This window comes from Rattus norvegicus, chromosome 19, assembly GCF_036323735.1.
Source record: "Rattus norvegicus strain BN/NHsdMcwi chromosome 19, GRCr8, whole genome shotgun sequence".
In the NCBI taxonomy this organism is placed as follows: domain Eukaryota; kingdom Metazoa; phylum Chordata; class Mammalia; order Rodentia; family Muridae; genus Rattus; species Rattus norvegicus.
The window spans coordinates 4,633,596-4,650,552 of record NC_086037.1 but is presented as its reverse complement, the minus strand read 5'-3'; positions in this window follow the sequence as shown (position 1 = coordinate 4,650,552).

Below are 16,957 nucleotides of genomic sequence, written 5' to 3'. Positions count from 1 at the left end.
TTTTAATTTTGTGTTAGTACCCTTAAATTCTGTTATTGTTTGATTCATCATAACCCATTCAATATTTTTCTAGATGAAGTTTTTCTGTTTAGTAATACTCATACACAAACATACACACATGTATTATGAATACACATGTATTCATAGAGAAACATCATGATGCCATATTACAGATAGATTTTTAAGGTATGCTCATAATTTATAGATAAATTATCAACAGGGTTATTCATTGCTGATGTGTCTTCTTGATGTGGCATGTGCTTTCTGACAGCCTGATTTTTGCAATTTCTTTTGTTTTTAAAAGTTCCAAGTGCTTCCTGGTTCCTGCTGCCTCGGAGAGCTTGTAGGCAGCACCCCACCAGCAAACTTAAGCCTCGGGGCCACAGGTAAGTCCAACTTTTCTGCTGCAAGCGACCTGCCTGGTGAACTCAGGACACACAGAGGCAAAATTCCTTTAGGACCAGGCACTTCTGGCATTTAGCTGGGGAGAGTCCCAAACCTGCGGATCCCTGCCCACAGCAGATCTCTGCTCCCAAACCCCGTGGGAGAGAGACCTCACCGCCTGGTCAGGTGGGCACTCCTGAGGCTGCAGAGCAGAAGAGACCACCAACACTGCCCACCCCTGCCCACATCCCTGGCCCAAGAGGAAACTGTATACAGCCTCTGGGTTCCAGTAGAGAGGGCCCAGGAGCGGCAGGACCCCTGCGCCTGAGACACCGCCAGAACCTGAAGGGACCAACCACATAAACAGTTCTCTGCACCCAAATCCCGTGGGAGGGAGAGCTAAACCTTCAGAGAGGCAGACACGCCTGGGAAACCAGAAGAGACTGCACTCTGCACACATCTCTTACGACAGAGGAAAACACAAACGCGATCTGGAACCCTGGTGCACGGAAGCTCCCGGAAAGGGCGGCACAGATCTTCCTGGTTGCTGCCACCACTGAGGGCTCGTAGGCAGCACCCCACAAGCAAAATTGAGCCTCGGGACCACAGGAAAGACCAACTTTTCTGCTGCAAGTGACCTGCCTGGTGAACTCAAGACACAGGCCCACAGGAACAGTTGAAGACCTGTAGATAGGAAAAACTACACGCCCGAAAGCAGAGCACTCTGTCCCCATAACTGGCTGAAAGAAAACAGGAAAACAGGTCTACAGCACTCCTGACACACAGGCTTATAGGACAGTCTAGCCACTGTCAGAAATAGCAGAACAAAGTAACACTAGAGATAATCTGATGGCGAGAGGCAAGCGCAGGACCCCAAGCAACAGAAACCAAGACTACACGGCATCATCGGAGCCCAATTCTCCCACCAAAGCAAACACGGAATATCCAAACACACCAGAAAAGCAAGATCTAGTTTCAAAATCATATTTGATCAGGATGCTGGATGACTTCAAGAAAGATGTGAAGAACTCCCTTAGAGAACAAGTAGAAGCCTACAGAGAGGAATCACAAAATTCCCTGAAAGAATTCGAGGAAAACATAAATAAACAAATAGAAGCCTGTAGAGAGGAGTCACAAAAATCCCTGAAAGAATTCCAGGAAAACACAATCAAACAGCTGAAGGAATTAAAAATGGAAATAGAAGCAATCAAGAAAGAACACATGGAAACAACCCTGGATATAGAAAACCAAAAGAAGAGACAAGGAGCTGTAGATATGAGCTTCACCAACAGAATACAAGAGATGGAAGAGAGAATCTCAGGAGCAGAAGATTCTATAGAAATCATTGACTCAACTGTCAAAGATAATGTAAAGCAGAAAAAGGTACTGGTGCAAAACATACAGGAAATCCAGGACTGAAAGAGAAGATCAAACCTAAGGATAATAGGTATAGAAGAGAGTGAAGACTCCCAGCTCAAAGGACCAGTAAATATCTTCAACAAAATCATAGAAGAAAACTTCCCTTATCTAAAAAAAGAGATACCCATAGGCATACAAGAAGCCTACAGAACTCCAAATAGATTGGACAAGAAAAGAAACACTTCCCGTCACATAATAGTCAAAACACCAAACGCACAAAAGAAAGAAAGAATATTAAAAGCAGTAAAGGAAAAAGGTCAAGTAACATATAAAGGCAGACCTATCAAAATCACACAAGATTTTCGCCAGAAACTAAGAAAGCCAGAAGATCCTGGACAGATGTCATACAGACCCTAAGAGAACACAACTGCCAGCCCAGGTTACAGTATCCTGCAAAACTCTCAATTAACATAGATGGAGAAATCAAGATATTCCATGACAAAACAAAATTTACACAATATCTTTCTACAAATCCAGCACTACAAAGGATAATAAATGGTAAAGCCTAACATAAGGAGGCAAGCTATACCCTAGAAGAAGCAAGAAACTAATCGTCTTAGGAACAAAACAAAGAGAAGAAAAGCACACAAACATAACCTCATATCCAAATATGAATATAACAGGAAGCAATAATCACTATTCCTTAATATCTCTCAACATCAATAGCCTCAACTCCCCAATAAAAAGACATAGATTAACAAACTGGGTACGCAACGAGGACCCTACATTCTGCTGCTTACAGGAAACACACCTCAGAGACAAAGACAGACACTACCTCAGAGTGAAAGGCTGGAAAACAACTTTCCAAGCAAATGGTCAGAAGAAGCAAGCTGGAGTAGCCATTCTAATATCAAATAAAATCAATTTTCAACTAAATTTCATCAAAAAAGATAAGGAGGACACTTCATATTCATCAAAGGAAAAATCCACCAAGATGAACTCTCAATCCTAAATATCTATGCCCCAAATACAAGGGCACCTACATACGTAAAAGAAACATTACTAAAGCTCAAAACACACATTACACCTCACACAATAATAGTAGGATATTTCAACACCCCGCTCTCATCAATGGACAGATCATGGAAACAGAAATTAAACAAAGACATAGACAGACTAAGAGAAGTCATGAGCCAAAAGGACTTAACAGATATTTATAGAACATTCTATCCTAAAGCAAAAGGATATACCTTCTTCTCAGCTCCTCATGGTACTTTCTCCAAAATTGACCATATAATTGGTCAAAAAACGGGCCTCAACAGGTACAGAAAGATAGAAATAATCCCATGCGTGCTATCAGACCACCACGGCCTAAAACTGGTCTTCAATAACAATAAGGGAAGAATGCCCACATATACGTGGAAATTGAACAATGCTCTACTCAATGATAACCTGGTCAAGGAAGAAATAAAGAAAGAAATTAAAGACTTTTTAGAATTTAATGAAAATGAAGGTACAACATACCCAAACTTATGGGACACAATGAAAGCTGGGCTAAGAGGAAAACTCATAGCGCTGAGTGCCTGCAGAAAGAAACAGGAAAGAGCATATGTCAGCAGCTTGACAGCACACCTAAAAGCTCTAGAACAAAAAGAAGCAAATACACCCAGGAGGAGTAGAAGGCAGGAAATAATCAAACTCAGAGCTGAAATCAACCAAGTAGAAACAAAAAGGACCATAGAAAGAATCAACAGAACCAAAAGTTGGTTCTTTGAGAAAATCAACAAGATAGATGAACCCTTAGCCAGACTAATGAGAGGACACAGAGAGTGTGTCCAAATTAACAAAATCAGAAATGAAAAGGGAGACATAACTACAGATTCAGAGGAAATTCAAAAAATCATCAAATCTTACTATAAAAGCCTATATTCAACAAAACTTGAAAATCTGCAGGAAATGGACAATTTCCTAGACAGATACCAGGTACAGAAGGTAAATCAGGAACAGATAAACCAGTTAAACAACCCCATAACTCCTAAGGAAAGAGAAGCAGCCATTAAAGGTCTCCCAACGAAAAAGAGCCCAGGTCCAGACGGGTTTAGTGAAGAATTCTATCAGACCTTCATAGAAGACCTCATACCAATACTATCCAAACTATTAAACAAAATTGAAAAAGATGGAGCACTACCGAATTCTTTCTATGAAGCCACAATTACTCTTATACCTAAGTCACACAAAGACCCAACAAAGAAAGACAACTTCAGACCAATTTCCCTTATAAATATCGACGCAAAAATACTCAATAAAATTCTGGCAAACCGAATCCAAGAGCACAACAAAAAAATCATCCACCATGATCAAGTAGGCTTAATCCCAGGCATGCAGGGATGGTTTAATATACGGAAAATCATCAACGTGATCCATTATATAAACAAACTGAAAGAACAAAACCACATGATCATTTCATTAGATGCTAAGAAAGCATTTGACAAAATTCAACACCCCTTCATGATAAAAGTCCTGGAAAGAATAGGATTTCAAGGCCCATACCTAAACATAGTAAAAGCCATATACAGCAAAACAGTTGCTAATATTAAACTAAATGGAGAGGAACTTGATGCAATCCCACTAAAATCAGGGACTAGACAAGGCTGCCCACTCTCTCCCTACTTATTCAATATAGTTCTTGAAGTTCTAGCCAGAGCAATCAGACAACAAAAGGAGGTCAAGGGGACACAGATCAGAAAAGAAGAATTCAAAATATCACTATTTGCCGATGATATGATAGTATATTTAAGTGATCCCAAAAGTTCCACCAGAGAACTACTGAATCTGATAAACAATTTCAGCAAAGTGACTGGGTATAAAATTAACTCAAATAAATCAGTAGCCTTCCTCTACACAAAAGAGAAACAAGCCGAGAAAGAAATTAGGGAAATGACACCCTTCATAAGAGACCCATATAATATAAAGTACCTCGGTGTGACTTTAACCAAGCAAGTAAAAGATCTGTACAATAAGAACTTCAAGACACTGAAGAAAGAAATTGAAGAAGACCTCAGAAGATGGAAAGATCTCCCATGCTCATGGGTTGGCAGGATTAATATAGTAAAAATGGCCATTTTACCAAAAGCGATCTACAGATTCAATGCAATCCCCATCAAAATACCAATCCAATTCTTCAAAGAGCTAGACAGAACAATTTGCAAATTCATCTGGAATAACAAAAAATCCAGGATAGCTAAAACTATCCTCAACAATAAAAGGACTTCAGGGGGAATCACTATCCCTGTACTCAAGGAGTATTACAGAGCAATAGTGATAAAAACTGCGTGGTATTGGTACAGAGACAGACAGATAGACCAATGGAACAGAATTGAAGACCCAGAAATGAACTCACACACCTATGGGCACTTGATTTTTGACAAAGGAGCCAAAACCATCCAATGGAAAAAAGATACCATTTTCAGCAAATGGTGCTGGTTCAACTGGATGTCATCATGTAGAAGAATGCAGATCGATCCATGCTTATCACCCTTTACAAAACTTAGGTCCAAATGGATCAAGGACCTCCACATCAAACCAGATACACTCAAACTAATAGAAGAAAAACTAGGGAAGCATCTGGAACACATGGGCACTGGAAAAAATTTCCTGAACAAAACACCAATGGCTTATGCTCTAAGATCAAAAATGGACAAATGGGATCTCATAAAACTGCAAAGCTTCTGTAAGGCAAAGGACACTGTGGTTAGGACAAACCGGCAACCAACAGATTGGGAAAAGATCTTTACCAATCCTACAACAGATAGAGGGCTTATATCCAAAGTATGCAAAGAACTCAAGAAGTTAGACCGCAAGGAGACAAATAACCCTATTAAAAATGGGGTTCAGAGCTAAACAAAGAATTCTCAGCTGAGGAATGCCGAATGGCTGAGAAACACGTAAAGAAATGTTCAATATCTTTAGTTATAAGGCAAATGCAAATCAAAAGAACCCTGAGATTTCAACTCACACCAGTGAGAATGGCTAAGATCAAAAACTCAGGGGACAGCAGATGCTGGCGAGGATGCGGAGAAAGAGGAACACTCCTCCATTGTTGGTGGGATTGCAGACTGGTACAACCATTCTGGAAATCAGTCTGGAGGTTCCTCCGAAAATTGGACATTGAACTGCCTGAGGATCCAGCTATACCTCTCTTGGGCATATACCCAAAAATGCCCCAACATATAAAAAAGACACGTGCTCTACTATGTTCATCGCAGCCTTATTTATAATAGCCAGAAGCTGGAAAGAAAATGTGGTACATCTACACAATGGAATATTACTCAGCTATCAAAAACAATGGCTTTATGAAATTCCTAGGGAAATGTTTGGGACTGGAAAATATCATCCTGAGTGAGGTAACCCAATCACAGAAAAACGCATATGGTATGCACTCATTGATAAGTGGCTATTAGCCCAACTGCTTGAATTACCCTAGATGCCTAGAACAAATGAAACTCAAGATGGATGATCAAAATGTGAATGCTTCACTCCTTCTTTAAAAGGGGAACAAGAATACCCTTGGCAGGGAATAGAGAGGCAAAGATTAAAACAGACACAGAAGGAACATCCATTCAGAGCCTGTACCACATGTGGCCCATACATATACAGCCATCCAATTAGACAAGATGGATGAAGCGAAGATGTGTAGGCCGACAGGAGCCAGATGTAGATCGCTCTTGAGAGACACAGCCAGAATACAGCAAACACAGAGGCGAATGCCAGCAGCAAACCACTGAACTGAGAATAGGACCCCCGTTTAAGGAATCAGAGAAAGAACTGGAAGAGCTTGAAGGGGCTCGAGACCCCATATGTACAACAATGCCAAGCTACCAGAGCTTCCAGGGACTAAGCCAATACCTAAAGACTATACATGGACTGACCCTGGACTCTGACCTCATAGGTAGCAATGAATATCCTAGTAAGAGCACCAGTGGAAGGGGAAGCCCTGGGTCCTGCTAAGACTGAACCCCCAGTGAACTAGATTGTTGGGGGAGGGTGGAAATGGGGGGAGTATGGGGAGGGGAACACCTATAAAGAAGGGGAGGGGGGAGGGGGATGTTTGCCTGGAAACCGGGAAAGGGAGTAACACTCAAAATGTATATAAGAAATACTCAATTTAATAAAAAAAAAGTTCCAAGCTTTTGCAACATCAAATCACATGCAATTATCATGATATTTCATACTTTGGTCAGTATTTACTGTTTGATGGGAAGACTACAGCAGATTGCTAATTATACATGTGTAGTCCTTTTTAAATAGAGACTGCACTGGACTGGTACAACCATTCTGGAAATCAGTCTGGAGGTTCCTCAGAAAATTGGAGATTGAACTATTGAGGACCTAGCTATACCTCTCTTGGGCATGTACCCAAAAGAAGCCCCAACATATAACAAAGACACATGTGCCACTATGTTCATAGCAGCCTTATTTATAATAGCCAGAAGCTGGAAAGAACCTAGATGCCCTTCAACAGAGGATGGACACAGAAAATGTGGTACATCTACACAATGGAATACTACTCAGCTATCAAAAACAATGACTTTATGAAATTCATAGGCAAATGGATGGAACTGGAAAATATCATCCTGAGTGAGGTAACCCAATCACAGAAAAACACACATGGTATGCATTCATTGATAAGTGGCTATTAGCCCAAATGCTTGAATTGCCCTAGATGCACAGAACACATGAAAGTCAAGAGGGATGACCAAAATGTGAATGCTTTACTCCTTCTTTAAAAGGGGAGCAAGAATACCCTTGGCAGGGAATTGGGAGGCAAAGTTTAGAACAGAGGCAGAAGGAACACCCATTCAGAGCCTGCCCCACATGTGGCCCATACATATACAGCCACCAAACTAGATAAGATGGATGAAGCAAAGAAGTGCAGGCCGACAGGAACCAGATGTAGATCTCTCCTGAGAGACACAGCCAGAATATGGCAAAGACATAGGCGAATGCCAGCAGCAAACCACTTAACTGAGAACAGGACCCCTGTTAAAGGAATCAGAGAAAGGACTGAAAGAGCTTGAATGGTCGAGACCCCATATGAACAACAATGCCAACCAATCAGAGCTTGCAGGGACTAAGCCACTACCCAAAGACTATACATGGACTGACCCTGGGCTCCAACCTCATAGGTAGCAATGAATAGCCTAGTAAGAGCACCAGTGGAAGGGGAAGCCCTTGGTCCTGCCAAGACTGAACCCCCAGTGAACGTGATTGTTGGGGGGAGGGCGGCAATGGGGGGAGGATGGGGAGGGAAAGCCCATATAGAAGGGGAGTTGGAGGGGTTAGGGGGATGTTGGCCCGGAAACCAGGAAAGGGAATAACAATCGAAATGTAAATAAGAAATACTCAAGTAAATGAAGATAAAAAAGAATCCTATAAGATGTAATATTAAATAGACATCTAATTCAAAAGGATTCAAAGGAATCTGAGACGCATTTAAGGAACTGACAGATTAACATACATGATAAATAAAACTAATAACTATGTCCCCACCACAGTGTACTGCTGGGTTCAAGTATGGGCATGGTAGCAGAAGTCAACATTAAATTAAGTAAACAAGGAATTTCAAAAAAAAAATAGTGACTGCACTGAAAAGCTGCTTTACAAGTGAAATCTTGGAATTCCTTCGAATCTGAGTTCCTCATTGTCTTAGTATTACTGCTTTGAACAGACATCATGACCAAGGCAAGTCTTATAAGAACAGCATTTGATTGGGTTGGCATACACGTTCAGAGATTCAGTCTATTGTCACTAAAGTGGGTGCATGACAGCATCCAGGTATGCATTGGTGCTGGAGGAGCTGAGGGTTCTGTGTCTTTATCTGCAGGCTGCTAGGAGACTGGCACATGGTTAGTGGTTAGAAGGAGGCTCTTAAAGCCCACATGTACTGTAATATACTTCTACCAACAAGGCCTTCTCCACCACCAACTTCTCCTCCAGTTATAATAGGGGTATAGCTCAAATTCCACCATATTTATGAGATGCTTGGAAGTGAGAATATAATATTTGAATTTTTATATTTTGCAAAATTTAACTAGTTGCTTCTAACGTGATGGCTCACGTGTATTCCCAGGTTTCTTCTTGATGGCCCTCTGGCTGAGAATGGGTTCAGTACTTTCAGAACTGGGTACATTTTTGCTGCTCTATGCCAAACATACTCTCATGATTGGAACAGAAAACCAACACGATAAGGAAACACTGTCAGCTTAGGAAACTTCACACTTTAAACAATTTTCATAATCGTAATAAATATTTACTTATATATTCATTAATTAATTCATAAAATATTTATAATTTGTAATGTGTAATTCATAAAATAATTTATAAAAATAATTGAACTGGTCACATTTTCCTTTAGGTTATATGACAGAGTATATATCTGATATTTTAGCTTCTACAGTAAACATTAGCTAAATTACAAAAGTTTTCAATGGGAACAAGACCTTGGAAAGCCAAACTTAAATGTGTCTTTATATAAAACATAGCTCTCCTCTTAAACAGAGGAAGAAGAGATAGTTTAGAGTGGAGCCATTTTGAGTGAGTTTGGCTTGGGAATATAGATTTCAGTTACTCCAAATCTCATGTGCCAGTATGGAAATAGTGTCATAAACTTTTGTAGTTTTATAGAGCACGCCCATAAATCAATGGAAGGTTAAATACTTTGGTGAGTGTATTGTCTGTTACAGCAAAATGGCAGAACCTAGTCTATAGTCTAAGATGCTATAGGTTATGACATTCATAGCTTTGGTCTTGGTAGCAGCTAGCAATATGTTAACATTTTTATCTATTGTCACAAGATGTTACGTCTGATACATAAGTAAGAAAGAATAGCCAGAGATAATGCAATCATTGTATTGTTCTAGTATATACAGCATATTGAAATTCTGATCACTCATTTGTCCAGATCCAGGTTTTTGTACAAGTCCTCATTTATAAATAGAATAATAATAATTTATGATTAAGTTACCCGTGACAATATTTTCTAACTTTTCATAATTTATTGATAGTAACTTTTTCAATCAGACTTACAAATTTAATCAACTTAGTGGTTCAGTCAATTGATAATGCATCCTTCCAGACTTTTCTGGAAGATTCCTATCAGATATGGGCATCTTAAAGGAAGAAAGGAAATGGTATTCAAACACTATTCATTTTATTACATTTGAAAAATAGCTAACTTATGGTTTGGTGAGGCTAAGTCCATGCACTGCCCTCCATCTTCACTGTAACATGGTCCTGATTCAAGGAAGTGATGTGCTTAGAATGTAGCACCGAGTTACTTAAGATGCCTACTTGCCTTTGTTTCTTTGTTTGTTTATTTGTTTGTTTGTTTTTAATGAACATTTTAAATCACAATTGGTATTTTACTTGTGTATCTCCCAAGACTTAATATATACATGCAGTTTTAATCAAAATGTATACAGTTGAATAGTATTTTGTGACTCTAGGCCAATCTATAATTAGAAAGTAAAATTTATTTCCATAAATTTTGTGATATCTAAATGGTCAAATAATGGAATATGTATTTCTATCATTGACAAAATTCACATAAATGCACTTTTAAGTTACTCTGAAACATCATAGTTTATGTCCGATTTGTCACTTCTTTTCTTAACTAACTTGTTCATCTTTTGTCAACACTACCTGTCTGCCTATCATTCATCTATCACGTCTCTCACTTGTTAAAATATCTGTGAAATATAAATGCTATAAAATTCTGCCCAGTCCATCAGATGCCTCACTTGCATAATTTGGGTAGAAAAGATTCAGAGCTTATGATTAAAATAAATATTCTGAATATTCTATGAATTTTAAAAAGTTAAATTAATCATAGGACTTTCAAATATGACAATGATAATTTGGCATAAATATCAAATTTTAAAATTTAATTTCTTATGGAATAGTGCTTGCAATGAATAGGTTATTTATCTACATTTAAATCTATAACTGAATCTTGACATTTATACTTCTGTCCACATCTTATGCTATTTCTCTTTAAGCATTATTAATAAAGCATTTTCCTGCATTGTAGCCAGGTTGAAATCACTCTTTAAATTAATTATGACAGCCATATCAATTAGACATAAGAGATTTCTAAAGCTAATTAGAGTCTGAGAGTTTTAATTTGACATCTGTCTCTGTGTAATATGTGCTTTATGCATTAAATTAATGAAATTAAGTCTGCATCATTATAAATTTCCACTTTCATAGTTCCATAAGTTTCACAATTACATGCCATATTTGAATGATAATTGAATGAAACTAAGTAATTAAGTTCACATCAATATTCTTTGAATTTTATGAATATATCCTTGCCTTTTCAATCGCACATCTTCCCAACTAGGAGTCAGCAGGACACAAGTATTTAATATAATACCTTGTTATCTTTTCAAAATAAATACAAGAGTTGTGAGAGAGGTGAGGTTTAGCCAGCAGAAACATATAGTATTTTGTTGTAAAAGAGATTCAGAAACTAAAATCAAAAAATATTTGAAACCTGGTTAATAGGATATGAATTTTACTATTGTTTCTTTTTAAAAGAGTTAAAATTGACCTAAGATGATTATGTGAGCTATATGAAAAATAACATGAAATAAGTTTTAATTTTTAAAATTTAGAGTTGATTATTTGGATTTCCTCTATATGTAAGTACATATATTTATTTATATTCTGATTGTATCATATAATGTTTTGAAATAAAGCTTTAATATATTCTGCGGAAAACATATTTAAAATGAAGAAAAGAATTAATTTGCATGCAAATTAGAATAAAACATGATCTATGAGAGGACTGCAACCCTGCCTTTAAGATTTGCTTTTGACATTTCTGTTTTAACAGGCAATTAAAATTTAATTTGTCCTGTAATGAAAAGCAAATCCCTTTATCCTGTTTCAGCAGTCTGAAGAGGTACAGACTCTATTACAAAAGACTGTGGCTGAAGTTTTCTTATGCCCTCATGACCCTGTGGTGTGAAATTGATGATAATCCAATCAAGGAATTGACATGAAAATAAGTCTGCACATAAATGATTATGAGAACAAAGACAATGTTTCAGAAAAAGAGGTTCACTGGCCACGTACTAAGGACACATTTTAATGAAAGATTTATTTATTTATTTATCTATTGCAATGGACAAAGTGTCATGTTAGCATAGAATTATTTGTTGAAAGACCTAACAAGAGTTTCTGTCAGAGTAAGATGAATGCAGAAAAGAAGGTGGGATCCTATAAGCTGTCACCCCTGAAGTAAGAAATAAGAGAGAAGAAGCAATTGCTAAGGTGTGGAGTGGGGAGGTTAAGAGCCTATGTCTTAGGAGAGATGCTATTGTGTCTAAATATTTGGTTACTGGAATTCAGCTAGTGTGCATAGCTATGTGTACTGATCTCTTAAAGATGAATATACTATTTTATAATATTTAAGAGTTGTCTAATCAACTAATGAGTCATGATTCTAGTCTAATTGCATATTTCATTAGTTTGGTCCCATGGTTTCGCAAGAAACAACAGGATTTGACATAAGAACCAAGGCAAAATTCAAGCTAAGTTTCTAGTATTCCAACTATGAGAGACTAAATTTTAAAAATGGTTGTTCAATAATACATTAGTTTTTTATTGTTTGGGGATTGTCAGGAAGTATTACTTGAAATATTTATTTATATGTTCAACAGAATTTGGAAATGTCCTTATAATCATTCATTTACCATTTACGGGACACGTTTTAGAGTGTGACTCTTTTATATCTATATAAATAATATTTTCCATGGGTTTCATGCGAGCCAAATTTCAGAGCAGGACCAAAAACGTTCTTGCTGTAAAGGAGGAACACTAGCAGAAAAGTCCGATTCTTGGATTTTCATTCTCTTATCCATAGAAGGGTTTTTTTCTTTGTTTGCTTTTATTTTTCTTTTTGTTTTGTTTTTTTTTTTCTTTGGCTTTTTTTGTTTTTTTTGTTTGTTTTTTTTGTTTTGTTGTTCTTGTTTGTTTTTTGGTGTGGACTTAACTGAAACTGAGAGGAGGCAACTAGACCCTGTAGTTGTCCTATCTCTGATAACTTACTTCCTCTCTCGAGGTCCCATCAATAATAAACTCCTACATCTCATGATGTGTTGTGAAACTGGAGATCCATTTACAGGCTTGTGGTAACACTGGTGGCCAGACATTTTGAGGACCCTAGTTATTCAATGTAATTTTGTCTTAAACAATGTGTGTGTCCTAAAGCTGCCTCTTGGAAAAGTCTCACATGTTTCTGTAAAGACTTTGCTCAATCTAAAGTTGGAGTTTGGAGCAAATGTAACAGATACTCTAAAGGATAAATCATTGAGTCTGCCAGTCAAATAACTCTCCTGTATCAGACACCTGCAGCAGTGTGTTCGAGGATAGAAAATGCTGCTCTCCAGCACAGGTGATGTCTGTTACTGCATTTTATCTTTGCATGTTATTCACCAGAATTGGCTATGGGAGATCCATAGGAGACCCATGTAACATCACACCTCTTCTCTTGGTATTCTTCCAGGCTTAATGAGAGCAACTAAAAAGTCTACACATATTTGTGATCTTGCAACATTAATGAGAGAAAAAATGATGTATGTATGAGTGTGTTTGGTGTATCATGTTTACATACATGTATACAACACATACACACACATACGGGAAACCGAACAAGGGGTGTGGGGAAAGAGAGACAGAGACAGAGAAAGCACTCACATAAACACTTATCAGTGTCTGTGAAAGCTAGTAAAAGATGTTGAGACTCCTGGAACTGCCAGTGTAAGCACCTATGAGCTGCTCCACGAGGATTCTTGAAACCAAATTGGGCCCGATAGACAAAAATCTATTATAGTTAACTAATGAGCTGTCTGTGTAGCTCCTATTACACTACACTTAATGTATATATCACTGATGAACAAAGCAGAAACCTTAATTCCATTTTCTATAAGGGTTGAAATAAGCCTTCTCGGTATGCTTGGTAGTGATACTAAAGATCATTCAATTGTGAAAGCCTGCTCTCTGGCTGTCACTTTGAGAACACCTTTGTTCCTTGAATTCTTTAGATTACAGTTGATGTTCTCAACTTGTGATCCTTTGTGTACTTAATAAGTGTAAATGTGGCCTGTGACATTCTTTTAGAAACTCTTCTAATACTGTGTATAGTCTAGGCTTTGCTTTCTTTCGAAGCTACAGTCTACTTATATACTTGTTTGGTACAGTGAACATCCAGGGGCACTCAAGGTTAATTAAAAATGGTAATAAGTTTAATCATGATGAACTCATTTGGTTTTGATGTGGATGTCACCTGTAATTCCTTAAAAATTCCATTGTAATTTAACATTAATTAATGTCCACTTATCAATGAGTATCACAGCAAATTAGTACAGAACTGACAGGTTATGTGCTTAAGAAATGCTTAACAGAAAAGAACGAAAAACAGCATTCATTAGGTCATCTCAAAATACAACATAGGGAGACATCTTTGTTATTTAAAATCTGAGATTGAAATCAGATAAAGTGGTGATAATTATGTATGATGTTTGATGACAATTTGTCTGAGTACTAATGAGGTTACAGCAGACATTCAAAATACAGATTTGCTTAGATTACCATTTTTAACATAAATGATATTAAGGAGACAGAGCTGTTCTTATCATTACCCTGTAATAAAAGAGCTGCTGAATTTTCAATAATGATCATCATGAAGCAGTGGTCTCATTCAAGTAAAATAAAAGTATTTTTTTCCTATGTAAAAAAGGAGGAAAAAGCTATTAGCCATCTTTGAAGGCATTATGCTTAGATACCATTTTTCCATTTCTGTAAATGACAACCATTAAATGCAATCATAGCTACATGACAAGACTATTTTTATTACATCAAAAGGAAGAAAGGGATTAAAATGAATTTATTCCAAGGTGTGATTTGTCACTTTTTTTCCTCTTATCAAGGCACAGATGGGACAGATTCCAACCTAAACACTGAGTTCTGACCTCACATTTGAATAAGTTAATGCAATCCGGTGTTCTTGGACAAGTACTAAAACCTCTCTTTTGTATCTAGAAATCCCAGAGGAATGTAGGGTTTTAGAAGGTCAGCACAAAAATTTCCTTACTTTTCATCCTTTTTCCTTTTATCATTTGGAAGTTCCTGACAGCTTAGAAGGTCTTCTAGACATCTGTGGTTTGCATGAGAGGAGAGCAGAGGATTTATAGATTATTTCTTGCTACCTAGATCTTTTAGAAGCATGCTGAAATTACATGGAAAGCTTTACTATCAATGACAGTCTCTACAAGAGGAAACTCAAGATGCATACTTTAAGGAAATCAAAAAACGTTCAATTTTTAAATAACATGCATGTTAGTTTTTAGTTGTGAACCTATGTCCATTAATTTACATGTGATGCTTAGATTGTTAGAATCCTATAATGCCAAGAACAAAGATATAGTTAAAATTTTCAGCCCAGTCCTTTTGGATCTTTCCTTCAATCATTGACTTTTCCAAATGTATCTATCTTTGCCTTGAAAACTATTTTTTGCCTGAAAATGTAAACACTATCAGCATAAATATACAGAGAAGTGGATTGTATTGGTAGCATAACAAACTGAGGCTTAACAGGTCAGTGTTTCTGTACCTATTTAAGTATGCCAGATGGCTATAGTATCATGTTTAGTTAATTCTGTGGGAATAAAATCTTACATTTTGACAGGATTTTGAGCAGCTGGTGAGATTAGACTTTTTTTTTCCAGTTTACACTTGCACCTTGTCTCGACTTACCTCTGAATCCCAAACTCCCCAGTCTGTCTGACATTTCGTCAATCAGTCAAACCAGTGCATCCTTTGAATGAAGACCAGAAATGAGATCTGCCCCACATGTGAAACATTACCCTTAAATGGGTTTTCATTGCCTCTATTATTTCCCAAGTCATGTTAATATTAAGAAGGCATCAGTTAACCTTTTGGCCATATTTGAGTGTATCCTCAATATTTTTCAATATTTTTGGAGGGGTAAATGACAATTGGATAAACAAATCAACTTCCCTATCACAATGGTAGACTTGTTTATACACAAGACATCATATTGTTTATGGACTCATCTTAAGATGATAGCCTAAGTCTTGCATACTTCTGTTCCTATAAGCTCCAAAGCCAGAAGATCTAAATTATTTTCATCATAGTGCTTAACCTCCTCCTGTCTCCAATCAATAAGATCCCCAAATGGTACTACACATTATTATTGAAGAAGAATATATAAATATATTCAAATATATATATATATATATTTGAATTTGTACATCTTATTTGTTTCCTTCGGTGTTGTATCTGAGAGATTTATTTGTAACATTATACTGAGTAGAAGAGAGGTTTTTTTGTTTGCATATAAATTCTAATTCACAAATAAGGCATTTTTTTATATTTCTCATAATTACCCCTGTTTGGAGTAGTTATTCCTAAATTTATTCATACAACAATGAACATGTACAAACTGTGGCCAGAAATATAAGTTTCTATTGAATAAGAGTCCCTGGAGTATTTTAAATATATGTATACATGTATGTTTGTATGTATGTATGTTTGTATTTTTATGCATTCTGCATAAAGTATGTGCATATAATTATCTGATTCAGTTCAATATTCACATCTCTATTTACATAACTATTATTGAATTCTGGGTCCCTGTCTGTCTACCTGTCTACTTCTATATGTACTATAATTAATGAAGAAGCTATAGGCAGTTTGTCAAAATAATTTCAACAATTTCTATATCGATCACTATCACTTGAGAATTCTTTTCAATGTGCTGATGATCACTTTGTATGGTCCTTGATAATCATTGTACTCATGGGGGACAAGATAAGTGTTATGCTGCTGTAGACTGCATGTTGATGTATGCACACAGAAATCAATAGAACTCATATTATAAAAACTGGACATCCTGGATATGTTTGAACGCCATCATATAATTTTTACCTAATATACTTTTTATTTATTGTATTATACTTAAATAGACTTTTTCAATTCCACTAGAAGTTCTTCCTTGAAATTATTCTTTATAGCAGTTCCATTACAATTTAAGATTCCATTCTTCCTTTTATTTTGACTTAGATATTTTTTTCTCATATCATCTTGTACTTACAATCAATCTCCTGAGAGTCTTAACACTCTGGTTTAT